General features: G+C 43.1%; 1 long non-coding RNA gene across 1 annotated transcript; it reads right to left on the reverse strand.

Moving 5' to 3' along the window:
- Positions 1-15735: 15735 nt before the first annotated feature.
- Positions 15736-19020, reverse strand: LOC124018202. The gene is made up of 3 exons (XR_006835590.1): positions 18961-19020; positions 16431-16522; positions 15736-16025 (listed from the first exon to the last, which is right to left on the reverse strand). It is a non-coding gene; the product is annotated as an uncharacterized LOC124018202 (long non-coding RNA).
- Positions 19021-19168: the final 148 nt, after the last annotated feature.

A 19168-nucleotide genomic window follows, 5' to 3' on the forward strand; every position in this document is an offset into this window, starting at 1 on the left:
GGACAGAATGCTTCTTTCAACAGCAGCAACAGTTAGTCAGACACCTCGATAGCTAGACAAAATAGCCAAACCAATAAAGCTCTTTTGACGCTTTAGTGTATATTAGTCACTGTGTTTTAAACCCGCTTCTGTCGTCTAGTTAGTTATCAGATTTAATTCCATACTTACGGTGTTGTTATTATTCAGCTAGCAGTCTGGTTAAGTTAGCATTAGCCTAGCTAACATCTCCGACCATGAGGTTACGAAGCTACTCTCCTTCTAATGAAGAGGAGGATATCACAGTAAAACAAGAAGTAGAGGGTGAGGCTGTTACTGTGAAAGAAGAGGAAGATGCGATCAGAGTGAAAGAGGAGGAGGATGTTACAGTAAAAGGAGAGGAGGATGCAGTTTATGGTGTGAAAGAGGAAGAGGTGGAGATGACTTACATCGAAAAGGAGGAAACTGGATATCTGGGCCCGGTTTCCCAAACGCATCTTAAGGCATCCAATGGTTCTAATGATGAATTTAGCCAATAGATGGTTTTGAGAAACCGTTTAAATCAACACATTTTATTCTGTTTAGAAACAATGTAAAGCAACACTGTATAGCCTCAAAATGGTTAAAACTATAATGTTGACATCATGGATGGTCAGTCCTTGCATCCATAGGTCTGTCTGTCTGTAGTTACATTTCTCCAACCCCATAATAACTTTATTACCAAAACAGTGGTGGAATGACATATTTGTTATTGTTTGAACTGCAGATTGCTGGTTTGTGTGTTTTTTTTTAAACAGCAACAAAATGTCTGTCCAGAGGCTTGGTTTGGTAAACAGCTGAGGGATGGGGGAAGGAGAAGTGTAACCACTCTCAAATTCATAGCAAACGCTATTGTAGAAACCGTAACCCAACACCTAGCGACATCTTCAAGAAGTATAGACATCTTGGAGTAAGAGTTATAAGGTGTTGGCTTGACAGTCGCTGGACCCAGGTTTGAGTTCAGCTCAAGGCTACCCCCCGAATTCACTACACTATGAGTACAAGGACTGGCCATCCTTGAGGTCAAAATTATATAGTATATATAGTATATTCTAGAATTCATCTATGATGTCATAATGATAGTTTAACCATGTTTCTAGGCTACATAGTATATTCTAGAATGACCAGTGTAGATTTCCTGTGTGGGGGTCAAATTGTTAGAGCTGTTGATAAGTCATTGTATAATATTCAGCCAATTTATTTTCATGCCATTACATCAATATGCCCAACCAGAAGAGAGAGAGAGAACTCTTCCCGAACTACCTCCTCCTGGTGGCCTTTGTAAATTCTGACGTTGGCTACACAAGCAGTCGGCAAACTACATTTGGAGTGCAAATTTATCTGACCATTTCTACCAAGGGCCAGCTAACGAGAGCATACAGGTCGCAATGGTGGGTAGTATATGGGGCTTTGGTGACAAAACGGATGGCTCTGTGATAGACTGCATCCAATTTGTTGAGTAGGGTGTTGGAGGCTATTTTGTAAATTACATCGTCAAGGATCGGTAGGATGGTCAGTTTTACGAGGGTGTGTTTGGCAGCATGAGTGAAGGATGCTTTGTTGCGAAATAGGAAGGCAATTCTAGATATAACTTTGGATTGGAGATGTTTGATGTGAGTCTGGAAGGAGAGTTTACAGTCTAACAAGACACCTAGGTATTTGTAGTGGTCCACATATTCTAAGTCAGAACCGTCCAGAGTAGAGGTCGACTGATTATGATGTTTCAACGCCGATACCGATACCGATTACTGGAGGACCAAAAAAAAGCCGATACCAATTAGTCAGACAATTCTTTTACAATTATTTGTAATAATGACAATTACAACCATACTGAATGAACACTTATTTTAACTTACATTTTACATTACATTTAAGTCATTTAGCAGACGCTCTTATCCAGAGCGACTTACAAATTGGTGCATTCACCTTATGACATCCAGTGGAACAACCACTTTACAATAGTGCATCTAAATATTTTAAGGGGGGGAGGGGGGGTGAGAAGGATTACTTTATCCTATCCTAGGTATTCCTTAAAGAGGTGGGGTTTCAGGTGTCTCCGGAAGGTGGTGATTGACTCCGCTGTCCTGGCGTCGTGAGGGAGTTTGTTCCACCATTGGGGAGCCAGAGCAGCGAACAGTTTTGACTGAGCTGAGCGGGAACTGTACTTCCTCAGTGGTAGGGAGGCGAGCAGGCCAGAGGTGGATGAACGCAGTGCCCTTATTTGGGTGTAGGGCCTGATCAGAGCCTGGAGGTACTGAGGTGCCGTTCCCCTCACAGCTCCGTAGGCAAGCACCATGGTCTTGTAGCGGATGCGAGCTTCAACTGGAAGCCAGTGGAGAGAGCGGAGGAGCGGGGTGACGTGAGAGAACTTAATATAATACATGAATAAAAATATATTTAGCCTCAAATAAATAGTGAAACATGTTCAGTTTGGTTTAAATAATGCAAAAACGAAGTGTTGGAGAAGAAAGTAAAAGTGCAATATGTGCCATGTAAAAAGGCTAACATTTAAGTTCCTTGCTCAGAACATGAGAACATATGAAAGCTGGGGGTTTCTTTTAACATGAGACTTCAATATTCCAATGTAAGAGGTTTTAGGCCCTACCTGGGCTCGACCCAGGAACACATCGACAACAGCCACCCTCGAAGCATCGTTACCCATCGCTCCACAAAAGCCGCGGCCCTTGCAGAGCAAGGGGAACAACTACTCCAAGTCTCAGAGCGAGTGACGTTTGAAACGCTATTAGCGTGCACCCCACAAACTAGCTAGCTGTTTCACATCGGTTACACCAGCCTAATCTCGGTAGTTGATAGGCTTGAAGTCATAAACAGCTCAATGCTTGATGCACAGCGAGGAGCTGCTGGCAAAATGCACGAAAGTGCTGTTTGAATTAATGATTACGAGACTGCTGCTGCCTTCCATCGCTGAGTCAGACTGCTCTATCAGATATCAAATCCTAGACTTAATTATAACATAATAACACACGGAAATACGAGCCTTTGGTCAGTAATATGGTCGAATCCAGAAACTATAATTTGGAAAACAAAACGTTTATTATTTCAGTGAAATACGGAACCGTTCCGTATTTTATCTAACGGGTGGCATCCATAAGTCTAAATATTGCTGTTACATTGTACAACCTTCAATGTTATGCCACAATTACGTAAAATTCTGGCATATAAGTTCGCAATGAGCCAGGCGGCCCAAACTGTTGCATATACCCTGACTCTGCGTGCAATGAACGCAAGAGAAGTGACACAATTTCACCTGGTTAATATTGCCTACTAACCTGGATTTCTTTTAGCTAAATATGCAGGTTAAAAAATATATACTTCTGTGTATTGATTTTTTAGAAAGGCATTGGTGTTTATGGTTAGGTACAGTCCTACAACGATTGTGCTTTTTTCGCAAATGCACTTTTGTTAAATCATCCCCCGTTTGGCGAAGTTGACTGTCTTTGTTAGGAAGGAATAGTCTTCACACAGTTCGCAACGAGCCAGGCGGCCCAAACTGCTGCATATACCCTGACTCTGTTGCAAGAGAAGCGACACAATTTACATAGTTAAAAGAAATTCATGTTAGCAGGCAATATTAACTAAATATGCAGGATTAAAAATATACACCTTTGTATTGATTTTAAGAAAGGCATTGATGTTTATGGTTAGGTACACATTGGAGCAACGGCAGTCCTTTTCCTCGATTGCGCACTGCATCAATTATATGCAATGCAGGACACGCTAGATAAACTAGTAATATCATCAACCATGTGTAGTTAACTAGTGATTACGATTTGATTGATTGTTTTTTTATAAGATAAGTTTAATGCTAGCTAGCAACTTACCTTGGCTTCTTACTGCATTTGCTAAACAGGTCTCCTCGTGGAGTGCAATGAGAGGCAGGTGGTTGGAGCGTTGGACTAGTTAACTGTAAGGTTGCAAGATTGAATCCCTGAGCTGACAAGGTAAAAATCTGTCATTCTGCCCCTGAAAAAGGCAGTTAACCCACCGTTCCTAGGCCGTAATTGAAAATAAGAATGTGTTCTTAACTGACTTGCCTAGTTTAATAAACGTAAAATAAAAACTCACTTCAATTTAAATCCTATAAATAAAGGCGTAAAAAAATCAGCCTAATCTGTGTCCAAAAATACCGATTTCCGATTGTTATGAAAACTTGAAATTGGCCCTGATTAATCGGCTATTCCGATTAATCGCTCGACTTCTAGTCCAGAGTAGTGATGCTGGGCAGGTGTAGGCAGCAATCGGTTGAAGAGCATGCATTTAGTTTTACTTGTATTTAAGAGCAGTTGGAGGCTACGGAAGGAGAGTTGTATGGCATTGAAGCTCGTCTGGAGGGTAGTTAACACAGTGTCCAAAGAAGGGCCAGAAGTATACAGAATGGTGTCGTCTGTGTAGAGGTGGATCAGAGACTCACCAGCAGCAAGAGCGACATCATTGATGTATACAGAGAAAAGAGTTGGCCCAAGAATTGAACCCTGTGGCACCCTCATAGAGACTGCCACAGGCCCGGACAACAGGCTCTCCGATTTGACACACTGAACTCTATCGGAAAAGTAGTTGGTGAACCAGGCGAGGCAATCATTTGAGAATCCAAGGCTGTTGAGTCTGCTGATGAGGATGTGGTGATTGACAGAGTCAAAAGCCTTGGCCAGGTCAATGAATACAGCATCACAGTATTGTTTCTTATCGATGGAGGTTAAGATATCGTTTAGGACCTTGAGCGTGGCTGAGGTGTACCCATGACCAGCTCTGAAACCGGATTGCATAGTGGAGATGGTACGGCGGGATTCGAAATGGTCAATAATCTGTTTGTTAACTTGTCTTTCGAAGATCTTAGAAAGGCAGGGTAGGATAGATATAGGTCTGTAGCAGTTTGGGTCAAGAGTGTCCCCCTCTTTGAAGAGGGGGATGACCGCAGCTGCTTTCCAATCTTTTGAGATCTCAGACAACACGAAGGAGAGGTTGAACAGACTAGTAATAGGGGTTGCAACAATTTTGGGCAGATCATTTTAGAAAGAGGGGATCCAGATTGTCTAGCCCGGCTGATTTGTAGGGGTCCAGATTTTGCCGCTATTTCAGAACATCAGCCGACTGAATTTGGGAGAAGGAGAAATGGAGAAGGCTTGGGCGAGTTGCTGTGCTGTTGACCGGGGTAGGGGTAGCCAAGTGGAAAGCATGGCCAGCCGTAGAAAAATGCTTCTTGAAATTCTCAATTATAGTGGATTTATCAGTGGTGTCAGAGTTGCTCTTATTCTCCATGGACTTTACAGTGGCCCAGAACATTTTTGAGTTTGTGTTGCAGGAAGCAAATTTCTGCTTGAAAAAGCTAGCCTTGGCTTTTCTAACTACCTGTGTATATTGGTTTCCAACTTCCCTGAAAAGTTGCATATCACGGGGGCTGTTTGATGCTAATGCAGAACGCCATGGGATGTTTTTGTGCTGGTTAAGGGTAGTCAGGTCTGGAGAGAACCAAGGGCTATATCTGATCCTGGTTCTAAATTTCTTGAATGGGGCATGCTTATTTAAGATGGAGAGGAAGGCATTTTTAAAGAATAACCAGGCATCCCCTACTGACGGGATGAGGTCAATATCCTTCCAGGATACCCAGGCCAGGTCGATTAGAAAGGCCTGCTCGATTAAGTATTTTAGGGAGCGTTTGACAGTGATGAATGGAGGTCGTTTGACCGCTCACCCATTACGGATACAAGCAATGAGTCAGTGATCGCTGAGATCTTGGTTGAAAACAGCAGAGGTGTATTTAGAGGGCAAGTTGGTTAGGATGATATCTACGAGGGTGCCCGTGTTTACGGCTTTGGGGTTGTACCTGGTAGGTTCATTGATAATTTGTGTGAGATTGAGGGCAACAAGCTTAGATTGTAGGATGTCCGTGGTGTTAAGCATGTTCCAGTTTAGGTCACCTAGCAGCACGATCTCTGAAGATAGATGGGGGACAATCCGTTCACCTTGTTTACTTGCTGTTTGAGGTGAAAAAATGTGCTTTGAGAAGCTCCACAACTCATTAGTGGTGGTGCATTAAGACAATCAGAAATACTATCAGACATCCCCAAATAGGCACATTTATAGGCCTACATTTGCGCGCAGGACAGGTAGACTAGTCCTATTTCTATATGAGTAGTCAGGTGTGCGTCCTTACTCAATGCATTGACAGGAGTGTTTCAAACAAAAGACAATGAATAAATGTACAACACTGACGCATCTTGCGGGGTCAGGTCTGGGTGGTCTGGCATGGGCCGTTTAATTTAGTATTTGTTTGGGTAGGCATGGGGAATGATTGTATTTCTCCATAGAATGTTGTACCGAAGTTGACCGACTGAAAGGGAGTGTAACTTTATGACTATAATTAGTGTTCCCTGAAGGAGGGAAACGAGGTACAACACCTGTTTGGCCCTGCCCCTTCCTGGGTCGTTGAAGAGCAATATTAAATTGAATATGGCCATAGGCTCGTATTTCTGTGTTTATTATATTATAATTAAGTCTATGATTTGATATTTGATAGAGCAGTCTTACTGAGAGGTGACTGAGTGGTGGTAGGCAGCAGCAGGCTCGTAAGCATTCATTCAAACATTCATTCAAACAGCACTTTCCTACGTTTGCCAGCTGCTCTTCGCAATGCTTGAAGCACAGCTCTGTTTATTACTTCATATCTACTTACTTCATAGAGAGAAATAGTTCTATAACTCCTATAATAACCTCAACCTAAAACCTCTTACCTGGGAATATTGAAGACTCATGTTAAAAGGAACCACCAGCTTTCATATGTTCTCATGTTCTGAGCAAGGAACTTGAACGTTTAGCTTTTGGCACATATTGCACTTTTACTTTCTTCTCCAACACTGTGTTTTCGCATTATTTAAAGAAAACGTAACATGTTTCATTATTTATTTGAGACTAAATAGATTTTATTTATGTATTATATTAATTTAAAATAAAAGTGTTCATTCAGTATATTTGTAATTGTCATTATTACAAATATATATATATATAAAAAATAAAATAAAAATACCAAACAAATAATAATAATTTAAAAAAATATCTAAAAATAAAAAAATAGAAATCGGCCGATTAATCGGTATCGGCCTTAAAAAATAAAATAAAACTCCAATAATCTGTATCCGTTTGGAAAAATCATAAATCGGTAGACCTCTACTATTTAGTGTTTGGTGATGGTATGGGCCAATTTGTTTAACACTTAGTTTACAAACCCTAAGTTTCAGGCTGATAGAAAAGCTAGCCAAAGAGCATTTTACTGGTTTAAGTTTTTTTTAAAGTATAAAGCAGTTGATTGGCGACAATAAAAAACATATTAAACAGATGATTCAAACGAGCCTTACAATTATAATCCAAAGTAATGTGAAATGCACTCATAAGCAACCTGGAAATGGATGCTATTTTTGCTGTCAGCCTATGAGAACTTCCCTGAGTTTTCCCCTACGGTGGTGAATTAGTGAATAGACACAGAGCTAAATGTGAGTTTCCTTGAGTAGCACTCCTGATCTTGATCTGATAGTGTGCTGTAATATTCAAAATACACTGTGAAAAACTAAAATCGTCACTTACCATTTTTGCTCTAGGCAGATATATTACATCCATAACTAGTGGTTTCCTCATTAGCAGGGAGGAGTTTCTGCATCAAATTGTGTGTGCATTGACCTCGTGCCACAATTTTAGCAAACCCAGAAAGGGGCCTATATTGGAGACCAAAAGTTGTCTGGCACACTGCTTAGAGTCTCAACAACTTGAATAACTTACAAGACAAAATATGACTATTATTGCTACTTTGACTCTCTTATTAATTGTCAAATTTAACATACATCAATTTTTTTACAACTTCATGGGTTGTGGGTCGTTCACACAGGAGAGAGACGGGACAATCGTGGATCCTCTGGGGATCCTCAACAACAGCATGATGCTGATGAGGCAGAGAAGAGTCTCTCCACATCAGAACTCCTCAAGAAACACCAGCAGCGAACCACAGGGAAGAAATCTCACCACTGCTCTGACTGTGGGAAAATATTAAACTCTTCATTAAAACTAAAAATACATCAACAAATTCACACTGGAGAGAAATATTTTGGCTGTGATCAATGTGGGAAGAGTTTTACTGCATCTAGCCATCTGACTATTCACCAGCGGACACACACAGGAGAGAAATCTTATAGCTGTGATCAATGTGGGAAGAGTTTTATTTCATCTGGCCAGCTGACTTTACACCAGAGAATACACACAGGAGAAGAAAATATACAGTGGGGCAAAAAAGTATTTAGTCATGTCACGCCTTGGTCTTAGTATTTTGTGTTTTCTTTAATTATTTGTTCAGGCCAGGGTGTGACATGGGTTTATTGTTTGTCGTATTGGGGTTTGTAGTATTTGGGATTGCGGCTGAGTAGGGGTGTTGTATAGGCTTGGCTGCCTGAGGCGGTTCTCAGTCAGAGTCAGGTGATTCTCGTTGTCTCTGATTGGGAACCGTATTTAGGTAGTCGGGGTTTCACTGTGTATTTCGTGGGTGATTGTTCCTATCTCTGTGTAGTTTCACCAGATAGGCTGTAATAGGTTTCGTTTGTTGTTTTCGTATATGTATAAGTTATTTCATGTATCGCGATCTCTTCATTAAAGACATGAGTAACCACTACGCTGCATTTCGGTCCGACTCTCTTTCTACAAACGAAGAACGCCGTTACAAGTCAGCCACCAATTGTGCAAGTTTTCCCACTTAAAAAGGATGAGGCTTGTAATTTATCATAGGTACACATCAACTATGAGAGACAAAATGAGAAAAAACAATCCAGAAAATCACGTTGTAGGATTTTTTATGAATTTATTTGCAAATTATGGTGGAAAATAAGTATTTGGTCACCGACAAACAAGCAAGATTTCTGGCTCTCACAGACCTGTAACGTCTGTAAGAGGCTCCTCTCTCCTCCACTCGTTACCTGTATTAATGCCACCTGTTTGAACGTGTTATCAGTATAAAAGACACCTGTCCACAACCTCAAACAGTCACACTCCAAACTCCACTATGGCCAAGACCAAAGAGCTGTCAAAGGACACTAGAAACAAGATTGTAGACCTGTGCCGATCCAACAACATGCCTAAAGAGATATTGCAGGAGTTCGCTCTTGAAATCAGACATGACTAATACAATTTGATTTGAGTTTCATTTGGGCTCATTCCAATAGGATGAGAGTTCTTGAAGCTAGTGAGTTTTAGGAATAAACATTTAAAAAAAAATACTATTGAATATTATTTTTTAGGAATAGGTGTTTTTCCTTGTTTTTAATTGTTGACAGCCAGTAGACACCATGTTTATCTTGATTATAATGTGAAATGGAAGTTGTTTTCTGTTGGTGGTGAGCAAACTTGTCCAACAAAAATATAGGATATATTTGTTGTCTTAAGGTGTTACTGGCTTTGGTTTTTCCATTTATGTTTTGATTTTGGACTTTAGCACGTAGGAATGGGGGATACCTAGTCAGTTGTACAACTGAAATGTGTCATCGGTGCACTGATTGGTGTCACCTCGTTATTCAGTATGTGTTACCACTGTGCTGGCTTGTCCATCTCGTTAGTGGGAAGGTGTTTCACCTGAGCTGGTCCAGGTTATAGAGTGTCTGGCCCAGTGCTCCAGTTGTCTTGATAGACGTGGAGAGGCAACAACTTTAGTCTTCTGTTTGTTGTTAAACTACATTTTTGTTTATTTTCATTGTCTATTTGTTTTTTTCCTGTGAAGCCATTGTGTTGCATCCATGTCTGAAATGTGCAGTATAAATAAAGCTTGATTTGATTTCAACAACAATTTACGTTCTAGTTTTAAATAGGTAGGCCAGTTTAGGACAAGTTCTAATTTACAACCTGGCCAAGATAAAGCAAAGCAGTGCGACAAAAACACAGAGTTACACTTGGGATAAACAAAAGTACAGTTAATAACACAACAGAAAAATCTATATACAGTTTGTGCAACTGAGGTAAGGCAATAAATAGGCCGTAGTGGCGAAATATTTACAATTTAGCAATTAAACACTGGAGTGATAGATGTGCATAAGATGAACGTGCAAGTAGAGATATTGGAATGTAAAGGAGCAAAAATAAATAACAATATGGGGATGAGGTAGTTGGGTGTGGCTATGTACAGATGGGCTGTGTACAGGTGCAATGATTGGTAAGCTGCTCTGACAGCTGACACTTAAACTTAGTGAAGGAGATGTATACAGTAGAGAGAACAAGTATTTGAAACACTGCCGATTTTGCATGTAATTTTGATCATAGGTACACTTCAACTGTGAGAGACGGAATCTAAAAAAAAATCCAGAAAAACAACTATGATTTTTAAATAATTAATTTGCATTTTATTGCATGCCATAAGTATTTGATACATCAGAAAAGCAGAACTTAATATTTGGTAAAAAAAACCTTTGTTTGCAATTACAGAGATCATACATTTCCTGTAGTTCTTGACCAGGTTTGCACACACTGCAGCAGGGATTTTGGCCCACTCCTCCACACAGACCTTCTCCAGATCCTTCAGGTTTCGGGGCTGTCGCTGGGCAATACAGACTTTCAGCTCCCTCCAAAGATTTTATTTTGGGTTCAGGTCTGGAGACTGGCTAGGCCACTCCAGGACCTTGAGATGCTTCTTACGGAGCCACACCTTAGTTGCCCTGGCTGTGTGTTTTGGGTTGTTGTCATGCTGGAAGACCCAGCCACGACCCATCTTCAATGCTCTTACTGAGGGAAGGAGGTTGTTGGCCAAGATCTCGCGATACATGGCCCCATCCATCCTCCCCTCAATGCGGTGCAATCGTCCTATCCCCTTTACAGAAAAGCATCCCCAAAGAATGATATTTCCACCTCCATGCTTAATGGTTGGGATGGTGTTCTTGGGGTTGTACTCATCCTTCTTCCTCCAAACAAGGCAAGAGTGGAGTTTAGACAAAAAACTATTTTTGTCTCATCAGACCACATGACCTTCTCCCATTCCTCCTCTGGATCATCCAGATGGTCATTGGCAAACTTCAGATGGGCCTGGACATGCGCTGGCTTGAGCAGGGGGACCTTGCGTGCGCTGCAGGATTTTAATCCATGACAGCGTAGTGTGTTACTAATGTTTTTTTTAGACTGTGGTCCCAAGTCTCTTCAGGTCATTGACCAGATAGTTCTGGGCTGATCCCTCACCTTCCTCATGATCACTGATGCCTCACGAGGTGAGATCTTGCATGGAGCCCCAGAACGAGGGTGATTGACCGTCATCTTGAACTTCTTCCATTTTCGAATAATTGCACCAACAGTTGTTGCCTTCTCACCAAGCTGCTTGCCTATTGTCCTGTAGCCCATCCCAGCCTTGTGCAGGTCTACAATTTTATCCCTGATGTCCATTACATTACATTTAAGTCATTTAGCAGACTTACAAATTGGTGCATTCACCTTATGACATCCAGTGGAACAGTCACTTTACAATAGTGCATCTAAATCTTAAAGGGGGGGGGGGGGGGGTGAGAGGGATACTTATCCTATCCTAGGTATTCCTTAAAGAGGTGGGGTTTCAGGTGTCTCCGGAAGGTGGTGATTGACTCCGCTGTCCTGGCTTCGTGAGGGAGTTTGTTCCACCATTGGGGGGGCCAGAGCAGCGAACAGTTTTGACTGGGCTGAGTGGGAGCTGTACTTCCTCAGTGGTAGGGAGGCGAGCAGGCCAGAGGTGGATGAACGCAGTGCCCTTGTTTGGGTGTAGGGCCTGATCAGAGCCTGGAGGTACTGAGGTGCCGTTCCCCTCACAGCTCCGTAGGCAAGCACCATGGTCTTGTAGCGGATGCGAGCTTCAACTGGAAGCCAGTGGAGAGAAGGGAGAAGCGGGGTGACATGAGAGAACTTGGGAAGGTTGAACACCAGACGGGCTGCGGCGTTCTGGATGAGTTGAAGGGGTTTAATGGCACAGGCAGGGAGCCCAGCCAACAGCGAGTTGCAGTAATCCAGACGGAAGATGACAAGTGCCTGGATTAGGACCTGCGCCGCTTCCTGTGTGAGGCAGGGTCGTACTCTGCGGATGTTGTAGAGCATGAACCTACAGGAACGGGCCACCGCCTTGATGTTGGTTGAGAACGACAGGGTGTTGTCCAGGATCACGCCAAGGTTCTTAGCGCTCTGGGAGGAGGACACAATGGAGTTGTCAACCGTGATGGCGAGATCATGGAACGGGCAGTCCTTCCCCGGGAGGAAGAGCAGCTCCGTCTTGCCGAGGTTCAGCTTGAGGTGATGATCCGTCATCCACACTGATATGTCTGCCAGACATGCAGAGATGCGATTCGCCACCTGGTCATCAGAAGGGGGAAAGGAGAAGATTAATTGTGTGTCGTCTGCATAGCAATGATAGGAGAGACCATGTGAGGTTATGACAGAGCCAAGTGACTTGGTGTATAGCGAGAATAGGAGAGGGCCTAGAACAGAGCCTGGGGGACACCAGTGGTGAGAGCGCGTGGTGAGGAGACAGATTCTCGCCACGCCACCTGGTAGGAGCGACCTGTCAGGTAGGACGCAATCCAAGCGTGGGCCGCGCCGGAGATGCCCAACTCGGAGAGGGTGGAGAGGAGGATCTGATGGTTCACAGTATCGAAGGCAGCCGATAGATCTAGAAGGATGAGAGCAGAGGAGAGAGAGTTAGCTTTAGCAGTGCGGAGCGCCTCCATGATACAGAGGAGAGCAGTCTCAGTTGAATGACTAGTCTTGAAACCTGACTGATTTGGATCATGAAGGTCATTCAGAGAGAGATAGCGGGAGAGCTGGCCAAGGACGGCACGTTCAAGAGTTTTGGAGAGAAAAGAAAGAAGGGATACTGGTCTGTAATTGTTGACATCGGAGGGATCGAGTGTAGGTTTTTTCAGAAGGGGTGCAACTCTCGCTCTCTTGAAGACGGAAGGGACGTAGCCAGCGGTCAGGGATGAGTTGATGAGCGAGGTGAGGTAAGGGAGAAGGTCTCCGGAAATGGTCTGGAGAAGAGAGGAGGGGATAGGGTCAAGCGGGCAGGTTGTTGGGCGGCCGGCTGTCACAAGACGCGAGATTTCATCTGGAGAGAGAGGGGAGAAAGAGGTCAGAGCACAGGGTAGGGCAGTGTCAGCAGAACCAGCGGTGTCGTTTGACTTAGCAAACGAGGATCGGATGTCGTCAACCTTCTTTTCAAAATGGTTGACGAAGTCATCTGCAGAGAGGGAGGGGGGAGGATTCAGGAGGGAGGAGAAGGTGGCAAAGAGCTTCCTAGGGTTAGAGGCAGATGCTTGGAATTTAGCGTGGTAGAAAGTGGCTTTAGCAGCAGAGACAGAGGAGGAAAATGTAGAGAGGAGGGAGTGAAAGGATGCCAGGTCCGCAGGGAGGCGAGTTTTCCTCCATTTCCGCTCGGCTGCCCGGAGCCCTGTTCTGTGAGCTCGCAATGAGTCATCGAGCCACGGAGCGGGAGGGGAGGACCGAGCCGGCCTGGAGGATAGGGGACATAGAGAGTCAAAGGATGCAGAGAGGGAGGAGAGGAGGGTTGAGGAGGCAGAATCAGGAGATAGGTTGGAGAAGGTTTGAGCGGAGGGAAGAGATGATAGGATGGAAGAGGAGAGAGTAGCGGGGGAGAGAGAGCGAAGGTTGGGATGGCGCGATACCATCCGAGTAGGGGCAGTGTGGGAGGTGTTGGATGAGAGCGAGAGGGAAAAGGATACAAGGTAGTGGTCGGAGACTTGGAGGGGAGTTGCAATGAGGTTAGTGGAAGAACAGCATCTAGTAAAGATGAGGTCGAGCGTATTGCCTGCCTTGTGAGTAGGGGGGAAGGTGAGAGGGTGAGGTCAAAAGAGGAGAGGAGTGGAAAGAAGGAGGCAGAGAGGAAAGAGTCAAAGGTAGATGTGGGGAGGTTAAAGTCGCCCAGAACTGTGAGAGGTGAGCCGTCCTCAGGAAAGGAGCTTATCAAGGCATCAAGCTCATTGATGAACTCTCCGAGGGAACCTGGAGGGCGATAAATGATAAGGATGTTAAGCTTGAAAGGGCTGGTAACTGTGACAGCATGAAATTCAAAGGAGGCGATAGACAGATGGGTAAGGGGAGAAAGAGAGAATGACCACTTGGGAGAGATGAGGATCCCGGTGCCACCACCCCGCTGACCAGAAGCTCTCGGGGTGTGCGAGAACACGTGGGCGGACGAAGAGAGAGCAGTAGGAGTAGCAGTGTTGTCTGTGGTGATCCATGTTTCCTTGTTGACCGCAGATTGGCAGTTCCAGAGGCTACCGGAGACCTGGAACTCCACGTGGGTCGTGCGCGCTGGGACCACCAGATTAGGGTGGCCGCGGCCACGCGGTGTGGAGCGTTTGTATGGTCTGTGCAGAGAGAAGAGAACAGGGATAAACAGACACATAGTCGACAGGCTACAGAAGAGGCTACGCTAATGCAAAGGAGATTGGAATGACAAGTGGACTACACGTCTCGAATGTTCAGAAAGTTAAGCTACGTAGCAAGAATCATATTGACTAAAATTATTAAAATGATACAGTACTGCTGAAGTAGGCTAGCTGGCAGTGGGTGCGTTGTTGACACTACACTAATCAAGTCGTTCCGTTGAATGTAATAGTTTCGACAGTGCTGCTATTCGGGGGCTAGCTGGCTAGCTAGTAGTGTTGTTTACGTTACGTTGCGTTAAAAGAACGACAATAGCTGGCTAGCTAACCTAGAAAATCGCTCTAGACTACACAATTATCTTTGATACAAAGACGGCTATGTAGCTAGCTATGTAGCTAGCTACGAACAAACAAATCAAACCGTTGTACTGTAATGAAATGAAGTGAAAATGTGATACTACCTGTGAATGTGACCGGGTTGTTGAGTTCTATTCAGAAGACGTTGGCTAGCTAGCAGAGTCTCCTACGTTAAGGACGACAAATAGCTGGCTAGCTAACCTCTGTAAATTAAGATAATCACTCTAAGACTACACACTCTAAACCTAAACAACACAATTATCTTGGATACGAAGATACGAAGACAGCAAAGACAGCTATGTAGCTAGCTAACACTACACTAATCAAGTCGTTCAGTTGAGTGTAATAGTTTCTCCAGTGCAGCTAATCAGTGGACGTTAGCTAGCTGGCTAGTGAAGACTACGTTAGGACGGCGAAATACGATAATTACGCAATTATCTTTGATACAAAGACGGCTATGTAGCTAGCTGAGAAGAAATTGCTAAGATTAGACAAATCAGACCGTTGTGCTATAATGAAATATAATGAAATGTAATGAAAAAGTTATACTACCTGCGGGAGCGAAGTGCCGATGCGACCACTCACTCCAAACCGAACACAACTGATGTCCTTACACAGCTCTCTGGACTTGGCCACTGTGGAGAGGTTGGCGTCTGTTTGATTGAGTGTGTGGACAGTCTTTTATACTGGTAACAAGTTCAAGTTCAAACAGGTGCAGTTAATACAGGCAATGAGTGGAGAACAGGAGGGATTCTTAAAGAAAAACTAACAGGTCTGTGAGAGCTGGAATTCTTACTGATTGGTAGGTGATCAAATACTTATGTCATGCAATAAAATGCAAATGAATTACTTACAAATTATACAATGTGATTTTCTGGATTTTTGTCTCTCAAAGTTGAAGTGTACCTATGATAAAAAAAATTACAGACCTCTACATGCTTTGTAAGTAGGAAAACTTGCAAAATCGGCAGTGTATCAAATACTTGTTCTCCCCACTGTATATGAACCCAATGACCGACCAATCGAAAGACTCTTGGTCCCTCTTAGTATGAAAATCAGTATCAATCCCATGTCAAAGGATTAAACTACAGGAAACAGAAACAAACAAGTGGATCAAACGGATCAATCCAACTTTTCAAGCCTGCTGAAGGCGTGGTGGAGTGGTAAACACCACCCCTGGCTCTACCTGGGGCTTGAGGTGGTCTCCCACAGCACTGCTTATGTCATGTTTTGTGGCCTTGCCGTTCCATTTCTTGACTGCCACTGCAACACAGAAATAAACACATTCAGTCATTCTAGTATATAAAAACACTCAAAGTAATGGATATGGAGCATCTATGGCATCAGTTACACCTGGCACCTAAATCTGACTTCTGTCATGCGATCACTATAAGCTGCATTAGATTCAGATCTACCAGGATGGGCCTATGACAGTCTGGATGCAGTCAGGCCACTGAATATGCATAAGCAATGTAAAGAGATTGGGTGAATGAGTGGGGAAAATAACCTTCATACAGCCAAAAGGGGTGAGAAATTACAACAATATCAGTGGACAATTTGCACTAATGTAAATAAACATAGATGATGGAACATATTCCCTTTTGCTGACGTGATGAATCGCTAAGGGGACATAAATATTTACCATCTAAACCACGTGTGACCTCTCACCTCTCTGTCTATAGAAATGTTCTTCCTAACCAGTCCCTCAACAGCTCTCTGACTGAGCTCAACCCTCCCTGGGTTTTCAGAGGAGAGGAAGGCTGAGGAGGGATGGAAGAATGAATTAATCAGTCAGTGAATAACGTGTAGCGCTGCTGTTTATTCCCTCTGACAAAATCACTATTTTAGTAGTTCATTAAAGTAAATAAGGCTTTATGACTACTGAATACCAACTATCAATCACTTAGATCATGTATTTTCAGGTAGAGATACATCCTTGGGATGTTCCTAGCCCATTGAAGTTAACATTTAAAAGGGTTAAGGTAGGGTTTAGGATAGGGATGTCCCAAGGATCCCAGATAGCAATGACCATTGTGCATTCTTCTGTCTCTTTTACATAGCAGGTGTAAGAAAAACACAGACAAGGCAATGAATTATGGTCATTGTAGTGAATTACATTTTATGCGCTAAACTATGAGGAATATTGGCCTGTTGGAAACTACAACTCCCTACTACATCACACAGTTCAGTCTGGATCTGATTTATCTCTAGAAACACGACAACTCCCTACTACATCACACATTTCAGTCTGGATCTGATTTATCTCTAGAGAATCTACAACTCCCTACTACATCTCACAGTTCCGCCTGGATCTGATTTATCTCTAGAGAAACTACAACTCCCTACTACATCACACATTTCAGTCTGGATCGGATTAATCTCTAGAGAAACTACAACTCCCTACTACATCACACATTTCAGTCTGAATCTGATTTATCTCTAGAGAAACTACAACTCCCTACTACATCACAGTTCCGCCTGGATCTGATTTATCAATGTTGTGAAGGAAAATCTATGATAACCACTTTAAGTTTATGACATCTAATGTGTTCAAGGATCTCTTTAAGGTTGAGATATTTACGTGCATATTTGTGTGGGTGTGCAACCACACACCCTCTGGACAGACAGGCCAAAGGCGCTTGGCCCAATTCAGGGAACCGTTGATCTACTTCAGAGGAACTATGTCTAGGGTGATTTCCTGTTGTTCTGACACCTCACTGGAAAACTAGAATAACTAGCTGTTGCTACAGAACGAGACGACCAATTCACAGTTAGTCTGTGTCTCGTTCTCCACACACGGACACATACCAAGATCATGTGTTTTCTATATGCACAAGATAGTTTGACTATATAAGGCTTCTGAACTCAATTGTGTCATTGAGCTCTCTGCCTTCCACCTCAGAGTGTAGGGCTGACCAGCTACATTATTGCAATTCTTATCAAATAAAGGTTGATTGTTTGAAGAAATTACAAAGTCTCTCCTGATTGGTTAGAATTTCCACCACAATGTGCAGTATGCTTTTCAATACCAACAATGACAGACTATATACATTCTGTTGTTGATTTACTTCTGTGTTTTGAGTCGTTGTCCTGTTGCATCACCCAACCTCTGTTGAGCTTCAACTGGTGGACAGACAGACTAACATTCTCCTGCAAAATGTCTTGATATACTTGGGAATTAATTTTTCCGTCGCTGTTAGCAAGCTGTCCTGGCCCTGAGGCAGCAAAGCAGCCCCAAACCATGATGCTCCCTCCACCATACTTTACAGTTGGGATGAGGTTTTGATGTTGGTGTGCTGTGCCTTTTGTTCTCCACACATAGTGTTGTGTGTTCATACTGTATTGGAGCAGCCGCAGCTGACTGTCCAGTTCAACATCAGTTCACCTTCTCACCTCATACTGTATTGGAGCAGCAGCTGACTGCGCAGTTCAACATCGGTTTAAGGTCTCACCTCACACTGTATTGGAGCAGCAGCAGCTGACTTGATCGTTGATGCTAATCATCATGTTTTGAATCAGAGTAAATAGAGCCTACGTAAACTAAAAATTAAGGGTTCAACTGGAGTTGTTCTCAGATCCCCTAAGAACCGTAGGGTTCTTGGTAAATGAAAAACAGCCCCAAAAGGTTCTTCAAAGAACTTGTTGGAAGGTGGGTTCATCGAGGAACCTCCGTTGTTGCTGGACTTCTTCCGGGAACATCGCAATTTCAACTGAAAACGATGGTGACAAGTTTGGATGCGACAACAGTTATTAAAAAGGTTAAGTTGGGTTGATGTTTGGCTCTGAATATGTCTCGAAATAATTCATATATAGTAATATAACATACTAATAATGAATAACGAAGACAATGATGGTTTTCTGTGAATTGTCTTCCACAACTTTACTGTAGTTAATTACCGTAAATATTAGAAAGCCGGGTTTGACCGTCGGCGTAGTATGAGCTACACAGTACAGTACCGTTATCTAGCTAGATAACGTTATGTCCTAACTAGGCACAACTAGGTTTGGATTATTTCCCTCAACTATATTCTTTCCCATATATTGTATATCGTTTCCATAAAGCCAACATGGCTTTACAGTCATTAACGTACATTTCCAATCTAGAGCAGTTCTCACTATTGTGATAATGAAGTAGCTAACGTTAACTAACTAACTAACTAAGGACGGTGACCTGTCTGTAAATGACAGTTAGACTTACAGGTTATGTCGTTGTCTTTTGTTTGAATTGTTTACGTGTCCGCTGTGCGGGGGAAATTATAATACAAGCGGAACTACGTAGCTAATACTGTTGTAACGGGGATCCTTATTGTAGCAACACACTTTTGGAGGGAAGGCAATCCTGCGCTGCGTTAACTAAGTTTTCATGTCATCGGTTGAAGAGTGTATGTTACGATGAAGTGTGAATT

This window comes from Oncorhynchus gorbuscha, unplaced genomic scaffold (assembly GCF_021184085.1).
Source record: "Oncorhynchus gorbuscha isolate QuinsamMale2020 ecotype Even-year unplaced genomic scaffold, OgorEven_v1.0 Un_scaffold_428, whole genome shotgun sequence".
NCBI lineage: Eukaryota > Metazoa > Chordata > Actinopteri > Salmoniformes > Salmonidae > Oncorhynchus > Oncorhynchus gorbuscha.